The sequence below is a fragment of the Artemia franciscana genome, chromosome 1 (genome assembly GCF_032884065.1).
Source record: "Artemia franciscana chromosome 1, ASM3288406v1, whole genome shotgun sequence".
In the NCBI taxonomy this organism is placed as follows: Eukaryota; Metazoa; Arthropoda; class Branchiopoda; order Anostraca; family Artemiidae; genus Artemia; species Artemia franciscana.
The window spans coordinates 46,983,747-46,994,830 of NC_088863.1; the positions used below are offsets into that span (position 1 = coordinate 46,983,747).

The 11,084-nt window shown below is 36.1% G+C and overlaps 1 long non-coding RNA gene across 1 annotated transcript; it reads left to right on the forward strand.

Moving 5' to 3' along the window:
- The first annotated feature begins 204 nt into the window (after positions 1–204).
- Positions 205–8,162, forward strand: LOC136030672 (uncharacterized). Its single transcript, XR_010618346.1, has 2 exons — positions 205–379; positions 7,933–8,162. It is a non-coding gene; the product is annotated as an uncharacterized LOC136030672 (long non-coding RNA).
- Positions 8,163–11,084: the final 2,922 nt, after the last annotated feature.

Sequence of the window (11,084 nt, forward strand, 5' to 3'; positions counted from 1 at the left end):
AAAGAAAAGCTGTGAAAACACAAGTTGTGTTGCTAAAGTGTCGGCAGCTTTTGGGATTCTGCCTAATTCTGCTATTAGCAAATTTGGAACTTTTTCAATGCCTGGTTCCAAGTACGGCAGTGTTATAGGGGTTGACAGCTGTATGTGAATGGTGCCTTGATCTGTAGATAACAAAGAGCTTATTGATAGTTTTGTTCCATGTTTAGTATGAATACAAAGGAAAGAGTAAGATCAAGTCAAAAAAGAAAAAGAAGAAAGCAAAGGATTCTGATGCAGAAGACGAGAACGATGATACAGTGTTGGGAGAAGAGGACAAGAATGTAAAGGAGTCCAAGCAAAATGCGGGAATCAAAGAGTCAGTGGAAGATATAAAAGAGAGGTACTCCTATTAACAATTTATTTTTTTCTAATAATTTAAAAGATTTATTGCAAAAACGATTAATTCTGATTAAAGGAGATTAACTAAAATTGTCCTTAGTCTTTCAAATCAAAGGGTCTTGTCTCGGCTTTTTCTAGAGGCGGGGAGGGGACTAAAAACCTTCCTTCCTACAGGAATGTATTTTCTAGAAATCACAGATGAATTGTTTGATTTTCCTAATTTAATTCATAAAACTATTAATAATTGATGCATGCAATCTAAGGATAGAATAGAAATTGAGGCTCGTAATTTTTTTTATAATAATTCTTGATCAATTGTTCTGTTGATGTTAAGCTCTACAAATTCAGGAATATGACTATTTTCAAAGTGACCCAAAAGCTATCGAAATTCAATCAAACTACCAATATCCCTTTTTTGGTAATTTTTAGTAAAGCATACTTCCCTAGAAACAAAAGACAATTTCAAAATATCTCTGTTAAAATTTAAGTGCTTATAAGATACAATAGAAACTAAAGCTTCGATTGCTTCGACTCAATCGAAGTCCTATACCAAGAATCTTGACTCTTACAAGTCAGACGTAAGCCACAAAATTTGAAGGGGATATCCTGTTTTATTAATGTCAAAATATTAACGCTTACTAGGGCTAATAACTAAATAGTTTTGATTAGTAAAACCTAATTCATGGAAACTTACCATTTTCCTGATAGGCCATTTGGCCAACAGGATTTTATGTGATTTACTTATTCAGATCTAATGTTCATGCTCTGAAATTCTTATAACCATAGATTTCTCTTAGAATGCATTCATTCGGTCGAAAAGGCGATCATAGCTCAGCATAGAGGTAACCTATGTTTGGGGATTCTCGAACAGAGATAAAAAGAGACGATATGTAAATACAAGCGTTTAAATGGTAAAATTGACAACATAAACCACAGAAACAGTAAAAAAGTAAGTAAGTAAGTATGGCGGCACTAGACCCTCAAGGTCCAAACCGGTAGTTTGGACCCGGCAGTTCGGAAATAGTAGTATAAATGTAAATAGATATTTTAAAAAATGATGAAAACAGTCGTCAAGATGATCGTTCTTATCAATATTTTAAAAAACTCCTATTTAGTTTTCAAGAAGTTCTGCTCTACCATACGTGTGCATCCTTTCTAAAATAGAGTGATTTTACTTATTGATAAGCACAATATTGAAGAAAAAAACAGCAATTCCTATGTGTGTTAATAAACCACACCAAAATGTGAGATATATACTCACATTGCAATTTTACATGACTTCTTCCGCAAACACCCCCTCTCCCTCTCCCCTTCAATGAGATAGAAGGGAATAATCGATATATATATATATGTACTTATGTTAAAAACACACGTGCAAAAATTATTCTACATGGCGAAACATGGTCTTGGATTTATTCTACAAGACCGGAAATGAACTTGCATGATATTTTATAAGAAAATATGGGGAAAGGAAGCGGATATGTAAAATATATATACTTTTAAGGAATCGAGTGAAGTATCATCACATTTCAGAGCAAACCTCAGCAATGGTTTATGAAAGTGAAAGAAACAGGGGGTCGCTCGTGCAAGAACCTTGATTTCCTCCTGGATGACCTCCTGGCCTGAACAAACAGCCAATGAGATGAATAAAAACCTAGCTAGCATCGTGCAAGCGTTCCCCCCTCTCTCGGAAAACCATCTGATCCCTGAAACTCCAAAAGATAAAATTCTGAAAATTTCAGCGAAGCAGAAAAAATACAGAAACTGGAAAAAACTAGTATTTTTTTTCCATTTATATCCCAATTGATATAATTAAAGCGTTCCCTGGTAAACTATCAACACCCCTTGTTAGTATTTTTGATGATATTAGTAATTCCGGATGTTGACCGCCGTGCTGGAAGCTGGGCTATATTACTCCAATCCAAAAGAAGGGAGGCCTGAAAGATTTTACTGGAGCACGACCAATCACATTGACCCAAGTTTTCTCAAAATTGTACGAGGGTTTCTTAGCTAATTGGTTAAAGGCAGAGATTCTTGAGCTTATTGACTTAAAACAGTTTGGAAACCTGAAGGAGACATCTACTTTGCACTACTTTGTTTGTCTTCTTGACACCATTCTTAAAAATCTTGAAAACCCTGATGTTTGATTGAATCATTTAGTGATTGATCTCCAGAAAGTGTTTGACCTAATTGACTACAACATCCTTTTAAATAAACTGATGACGGAGTTTCAAGTGAGTTCCTTTCTTGTTGAAATTGTTGCCTCCTTTTTAACAAGTCGTTTTCAAGTGCTTAAATATAAAAAATTTGGTTCTGATCCCCTTCCTATCTCTTGTGGTTTTCCCCCTGGGAACCCTGTTGGGTCCCACTTTTTTCCTTATAATGGTTAATAGCCTCATGACTGACCACACAGAGCAATGGAAGTATATGGACGATCTGTCTGCACTTGAGGTCTGTCGACGAAATATTGAAAGCTTAATTATGGCATTATTTGTTGGTGTCACACAGGAGGCTTCTTTGTCGAAGATGAAAGTTAACGCTAATAAATCTTCAGTTATGAAAGTTAATTTTTTTAAATCACCCCCTTCTTTCACAAAGCCCATTCCTCCCAAATCTCTGTCCCATGCATTAAACTACTTGGGGTGACAATTACTAAGGACTCGAAGTGGGAGACCCATGTTCAAAACATCCTCAAGCAAGCTTTCCCTTTGGTTTCCCTTCTATAATCTTTGAATAAATTTTCTTGCCCCCCTAAGCATCTTATCCAACTTAATTGTTCTTTTATTTGGCCAATGCTGGAGTTTGCTTGTCCAGTGTGGCATTTCCGTCTTTCTTCAGAGCGCATTTATAACGTTGAAAATGTCCTAAAACGAGCACTTATAATCATAAATGGTGAAGGGAAGGTTCCATATCATTATCTACTAGGTAAGTTCAAGTTCACTACTTTGGTCGAGAGAAGGAACCTCCTGTGCCTTCGTTTTGATACCAAGACCCTGTCTGTTCCCCGATTACTATCCATCATCCCCGAACCCTACCTTCTCGCCCGCAACAGACTATCCTAAAAAGTCCCCAAACTAACTCTCATTCCTGCTAAACATGAAAGATATTGCAAGAGTTTTGTTGAGTTGTATAATAGTCAGGAAAAGTACTCAAAAATTATATTCTTTTCTATTTATCTTTTCTTTTTGACGTTTTAACTAAGTTTTGACTCATCTTTTTTTTATGTATTTTGTTGGAATTATTTTGGACGTGAAGGTCTAATTCTTTATATATATATATATATATATATATATATATATATATATATATATATATATATATATATATATATATATATATATATATATATATATATATATATATATATATATATATATATATATATATATATATATCTTTAAAAAGGTACCTGTATAATAAACATGCTGAGAAGTTTTATTACAAAGTGAAATATTGTAAGTGAAAGAAGCGTTTGATTTGAGTTTAGGGTCTCCGCCGACAAATAAATTAACAGTGGGCTTCTGCTCTCGGCTTTTTGGCGATCATAATCGGTATACATTCATGCCGTGTAAAAACCACCAATTTGTGTATCTTATATAACAAAAGTCTGTTTTATTTTTGAAGAGAAAGCAGCTGAATTTTTAATATGACAATTTTTAGCCTGAACTAGTAGGCGATATACAACAGACACGAACTTCCCTATCTTTGCTGTTAAATTAACTAAGAAGGTATTTGGTCGAAGAAGATTAATGGACATATGAATTTAAAGGAGACCATGAAAAAGAGAAGTACTGTGGATAGAACCTTTTATAAACTATCAGATTCTCATTTGAGAAACTTATAAACTTCTCTATAATGCTTGGCCCCACCTTTGTCATGCGACATCAAACTGCCTTGGTCAAATAAAATATTATGGTGGGAGTGGTCATGAATGTGTTCTGCGAATGGTGAATCAAAATTTGCAGGTCTTTCTTCCCCATTTATGAGGGAATTATCAAATGAAATACAGGGCTAAGTTATTATATCCGTAAGGTGCTGTTACAGTTCGTCTAGTGTACCACAGACCGCAAGAGCAAGGAATTTCGTAGACACCGAAGTTATTAAACTTTGGGATGGAATATTTACCGAGATAAATTTGTGACCTAATAGTCAAAAGCTCTCGTTTGGTTCTAGAGAGTGAGTGATTGTTTTTTGTTTGTTTGTTGTTTTTTTTTTTTTTGACAAGGGAACGAAAGCAATTAGTTACCTAGGGAAGCTACATCACATGCCGTCTAATTTAATGGATGCTCCTTGTGCGCAAGCTGTTTTGGATCGCAGAGGTTGGTGGTGCGTTCCTTTTTTTAGTCCAAGGGTGATCGCAATTTTGTTTTTTTCTGTTGGCTCTCCGTGCTGATTGTTTTTTATCCGAGTTGTCTCGCTCACGTTCTTTGGCATATTCTGCTAATTTTTGTAATAGTGACGAAGAAGGGTGGCAGCTTCCCTTCCGAAATATTTGATTTTTTCATCCAGTATTTTCGTTGGTCTTGAAAAAAAATCTTTTTTTTTTCAGCTGACATTTTATATTTTGGCCGACTGGAGAATCAGCTCTTTTATTTTAGTGAGATGATTTTAAAAAATCCTTGTATATGTAACGGCTTCAGTAACCATTCGTATTTCAGAATCATTAAGTTGTAAAATTGTTAAGTTCGCATGAGGTTAAATTTCTGGATCATTTCCTTTGTTTCTTTGCATTCTACGTCTCTATAAAACTGTTTGCTCCGCCTTCTCATAGCTGTCTTCTTTTTGTGTTTTTCCAGCAAGTTTGAGATGTTAACTAGATTTACGTTGCATGGGCAACGTGAGGTGTTGCGGCAACCTTTGCTCGGCTTCGCCGAGTAAAGTGTTGCGAGAGCAACACTTTGGTTTTGTTTCCTCGCTGCGACTAAACGCTGAAGTTGTTAATCTGTAAGGATGCTAAAATACATACTAGGTACACCAACTCGCAAAAGTTGCCAACTCCTCATTGCTAAAGATGATTGTAGCCTTACAGCCGATTATTACTTACAAGTCCCCTACATGTCTTACCACTGGAACCAAATTGGTCTTACCATCAAATACAACGGAAACAAAAAATAGGTACACCAACTAGTAAGAGTTGCGAACCCCTCATTGCCGAGGATGATTATGAGCTAACAGCCGACTGTTGCTTGCAACTCCCCTATATATCTCACAATTGGTATCGGCCTATTTTTGGTTTCAGTGTGTACCTTACTACTGAAGTTGTCAACCCCTTTAAACTTTCAAACTGGTATATCTCATGAAGGAATTTTTTTACAAAAAAATGGATGACATATACTTTGATCAGCTCATCAAAAGCTATCGACTGCCGTCGAAAAAAAAATCTATCTGTCTTAGTTCAAAAGTTGGCTTTTTTGCCGTAGGCCAACTTTCTAACGTCATCACTTAGAAAGGAGCAAAGGATAAACTCTAATTTCTTTAGCAATGAGAGAACTTTTAAAGTTTAAGAGGCACATCTGATAACCATTTCTCTACCGCAATCCCAAGTGCGAAAAACCGAATGATAAACTCAGCTGAAATCACGAACAGAAATGGGTAGAAACAATAGATGGCAGCACTTTCGGACCCGTGGGAAAATGCCGCTTTTTTGCTTCTCTAAATTTTTCCATTTATCACTCAAAGAAGATATATTGGCTGTGGGGCAGGGTAACTGTCGCATATATTTAACACTTATAGATTTTAGTCCATCTTCAATTTGAAACTGGTGCCTGCCTGCTTGCCTGCTAGAACGGAGCTTTCCACTCGAAAGCAGAAACATGGTTTGATGAAACGACAGCTTGGCTGCATAACTTCAGATAGTCCTCTCTGACATAGGCTATACAACTCTTCTTCACTTCACACACTATAGGCTCTGGCTCAAGGACAAGCAAAAACCATCCTTTTTGGCCCCAGGCAAGAGTTCTACGAAGCTTTCCAAAATGTAAAGTCATATTCATCAATCCGGCCATCCACACTTTCCGTAAAAACCGCAGAGGTTAGACCCTTACCACTTTCTAGGAATAAGCTGAAATCGGGGTGCTAGGAACAAAAAAAAAAACCACGACAAAACCAAAGTCTTGCTCTCGCAACACAATGAAATGTTCGGCCCATGCATATCCCTGATGCCTCGGCTGCTGTATCGGCCCATTCATTACCTGTGATCCCAATGTGTATTCGGGTCCACAACAGTGTGGCTCGAATTTCCATTGGAAATCAGTCTGTTTAATGCTTCTTAGCATTCCAACTCAGTTATGTTTACTCCTCACCTTCTCAAAAGCCTTGAGGCATGCTTGTTTATCACTTCAGATACTTATATCCCACTTGTACTTTCTATTTGCAGAAGTCTCTTGGCTGTCTGTTCTATTCTAAACATCTTAGCCTGGAATACTGTAGCAAATTCCTCTATATCACAACTTAATGTCTCCTATTCAAACCAGGTGCACTTTAGAATGTCACTATTTCAGCCCCCAATTTGTGTAACGTTTGTATAACTGACAACTTCATTATTTGGGTTAAGCAGCGCGTTTTCCTTTTCCAAATCATTTCGATCCTTTTATGGCCATCTGTAGCTCCTCACACCTAAGCAACAAAGATTTACAGGTCTCTGCATGGCTTTTGATTTTTCATTCCGTATCTTCTGTCTCTGAGTTCATTCATCAGCATCTCTAGCCAGACAGCAATTTTTACTGCTTCTTCTTCTAAAAAATTCTGTATAGGCTGAATTCCTACATGTAACTCCACGCAGCTCTAGTTCCATTCCATGGTTCGTAAAGTGAGTAAAATTGAGCCAGATCCGTACACCATGTGACAGAACTAGTCGAATTCTCGTATTATTTAGACATATAATCTTGTCTAGAGCTAAGTCTCAGGTTTCTTTCGCCATTCTTTGGTAATAGACTAGAGAAGCTTTGAGTCTGCGTGCTTTCTCTGCATAGTGAGCATTCCAGCTAAAATGATGATCGGACATGATCCCCAGATATTTCACCTTTTTTGTGATAGCGGCTAACCAAATATTTTTAGAGTAAAAGACAGTTGTCAATCTCTTATTTCAGAACTCAGATACGTCGCTCTTTCCAGGATCATATCGCAGTTTATTTGTTTCTGACCATACCTGAACTTTATCTAGTATATCCAGTTCCCATTCAAACAAGGTTTTTAAATATTTTGTCCTTAGGAGAAATACTAGTTCATCAGCATAAGCTTGGGTGTACCCAGAATACTATTCTAATCGACACGACACACTTGCATGCCCAAGTTCCACATATACGGAGACCTTACTTGAGAGGCACATTCTAGAACAGTCTTTTACCTTTTTTAATCCCTTTAAAATCTACAAGTACTTGATGATTCCTGAGCATATGCGAATGCCATCTCTGAATAGATTTATCTCTTTTCTCTTCTACCATGAATATTTGTTGGAATTGTTTTTTTTTGTGTGTTTTTTTTGGGCTCCAGGTTATATTTTTCACTATCTTTCTCACTCAAACTTGTACTATTTTTTTTTTCCCTCTCTTGCAGCAATAAAAATGATGGAGACCGATCAGAAACCGATTCTGAGGGAAGTAGTCAGAAATCACAAATTGGCAAAGACTTTGAAATTGTTGACAAAGAAGAGGGAGTCGAAGTCGAATGACCTCCAATCAGATTCCTTATTCCAGCCGAAAATTTTGTTAGTTCATATTATGTATTGTTTGTTCCTTGTTGAGATTAGTTGGTAATGGACAAGATTATATGACTTTTGACAGTGATCAGCTCTCTTATCTTTCTTTTTTTGTCCCTGTCTTCATTTTCATCTCTTGTGCTTGTCTCTCCCTCTCTCTCTAGTGTTTAATCATTTTTGTGTTGAAGCATAATTTGTATATTGATTCCAATTGTATTGACAGTTACGTTAAATCCGACTCTACTACAAGGGTATATCAACAGAATCTCGTTCGGAAATAGGAATTACTTCAGGGAACTTCATGAGAAAGTTGATTCAATAGTCCTATTTCTCAAAAAATAGACTGCGATGCCAGAACGCCAAAGAGTTCTGAATGGTAGTGATATGAAGTCAAACCAGATCATGCACTGACTAAATATCGGCTGTTTGATATTTTACTTTTTTCTAGATAGTTTTATGATAGTGTCCATAGTTTTCTGACTTGACAAAGTATGTTCTGGGTTTGACTTGCTTTCAAATGTTCCTTTCTTCGGGAAGTAAAAGTTTTTCTAGACCAATTTCTTGCAGTTTTTTTCATACGAATTTCTTTTTTTCGAATATATTACGCTTTCTGGTTAAAAAAAAAAAAAACAGTATTCTCGGTCGACAAAATAGCAATCAAACCGTTCATGAACTGTAAGTAAAGAGCGACCCTTGTAAATGCACTCTGTATCTTTCAATAAGTTTTCCTCACAACAAGTTCTGGGTCTGATTAAAATATCATTCGTAAGCCACCAGTTATATAACATACGATGGAAATATTGAAAAATGTACAATCTACCCATCTACCCATGAAATAAACTTTAAATGAACCACAAAATGAGGGCCTAAGTCCATATAATGAACAATGGCAAAAATTGAAGAAGGTTCATGAAAATACAAAAAAAAAAATTAATTATCAAATTTCAAAAATAATCAAAAATCTCATTCCCTTTGCATCGAAACTCATTATGAGCTATGAGTCCTCAATTTCCTTCGTGGCTGAAGGGCCACGAAACGGGGACCAGCACCGCCGGTTTGGACCTTGAGGGTCTAACACCGTCATATTTACTACTACTCTAGTCCTCGATTTCAGGCAAAACCCGAATATTTTCTAGATGACCTAATAGGATTTTCATTAGAAACTTCCATTTGAGGGCATTGAGGCTAAATTTTACAACTTATAAATTGAGTGGAACCGGGGGCTATTCTCCGCTTCTTGATGAAAGGTAAACTACTAGGCGATCAGGTCCATTTACTTTGTTAATTATTTTCGTTGTTTTTTTTAGATCCTCTTTTTCCTTCTTTACGTCTTCGTTTTGTACTGCTGGAGGGGTTAAAATTTGTGATAAAGTTGGTGCGTAGTGCTGCTTCATTGTGTAGGTATGCTTAGTACTTTCTAGTAATCTCGTTATATGCTTTCAAGTGTATTTATTACAAGGAATAAAAGGATAAGGTTTTTTTACAAGAAGTATTCGCTTTCTATAAGTCATGTTTACACCCGCGTCTTACACTTATTGATTACTAAAGACCAGTCTTCTTGTTTTTTCTTCTAGTGTAAATGCAGCTTTCAGAAATGGAAAACCTGGATTTCCTATTAGTTTAAAATTATATTAGAAAATTACGTAAAAGCAAGTTCAACAGAAAAACAATTTATTTCCTGTCGAATCTAGGCCTGACTAATGATGATTGGCGCCCGTAAATTACAGTAGAAATTGTATGCTTCATTCTAAATTGACGCTGACGTTCATACGATAAGGCAGAATTTGTTATTTTTTATTATAAGCCTATTTTCAATTTGAAAATATCTGAACTGGTTGAATGACTAAGTGTTGGTCTTGCTTTTTGATTGCCAGAACTAAGCTTTCTATTAGGTACTTGCCAATTTTGATATCACTTTAAACCTAGTACCAGTAACATGAAATCAAACTTTACCGCTCTAGACGTATATTAGGTTTTAGGGCAGTGCCACATTTTTATCAGTGTTGCGATGTTGAACCGTGAAAAAAACAAGCAAAACTTGGCAAAAGATTCTATAACTATCTTAGTTTTATAATTATCTACCTTAGTTCTTCCGCCCAAGGAATGAACAAGGACGGGTGATAGATAAACTTACCTATTAACAAATGAACTGACGTCATTTTTATACAATCCTAGTAAGGACTGTTTATTCCCAAAACAACTACATTTTATTGAGCTGTTTGATTCCGTAACGTTTAGCTTATTTTTAACCCGTTTTTTTTTTAAGCTTGTCGCTTGCTACTATCCATAACTGCATACGGAATTATTTTTCATTAGAACTGAGTTCGCGATTTCTCCTAAGTTTTTAAGATATGTTGGGTAACTCCACTGCACCAATCGCGTTAAATTCTGACTGTTCTTGGTACTTTGAAAAGTCGAACGTAATAGACCCTGGGGACCCTTTTTAATTCAATTTGAAATCGCTGCGTTTCTGATCACCGTTCATTGAAGCATTTGAATTGAAAACATTGGACATTCAAGTGCTTAATTTTCGGTTTTATTGTACGGTGGACGTTTGAGGCTGTTTGGCGTTCTTCAGTAAAAACAGGAATCAAGCATGGACGGCTAAAGTAGCGCGGTTTTGTAAATTGCAGTCAACAAGGAGGGGGGAGGGTAAAATTGTTTTTTTTTTTTTTTCAAAGTTCAAGGCCCCCTTTAATTGATACCAATGTTGGACTCTTGATCTAGACCTAAAATTTTATTCAGCAATTTCAACTACTTTCTGGGATAGTAAAAAGGCCATCATCAAGCATTCAAACAAGCCTTGTCTAAATTCTCACCTTAATAATTCAACTGAAGGCCAGGAGTAATATTCTGACAAATAATAGAGCCTAGTTTAATCTATGTTAGGTCAGAAACTACAGCCCTAGAAGAGATGAGGATATTTATAGGCAAATTTAAACTATAGTACGCAAAGTTAATACACTCGCATACTGAATCTTTTATTTGGCTAATTATGCAATGTCCTACT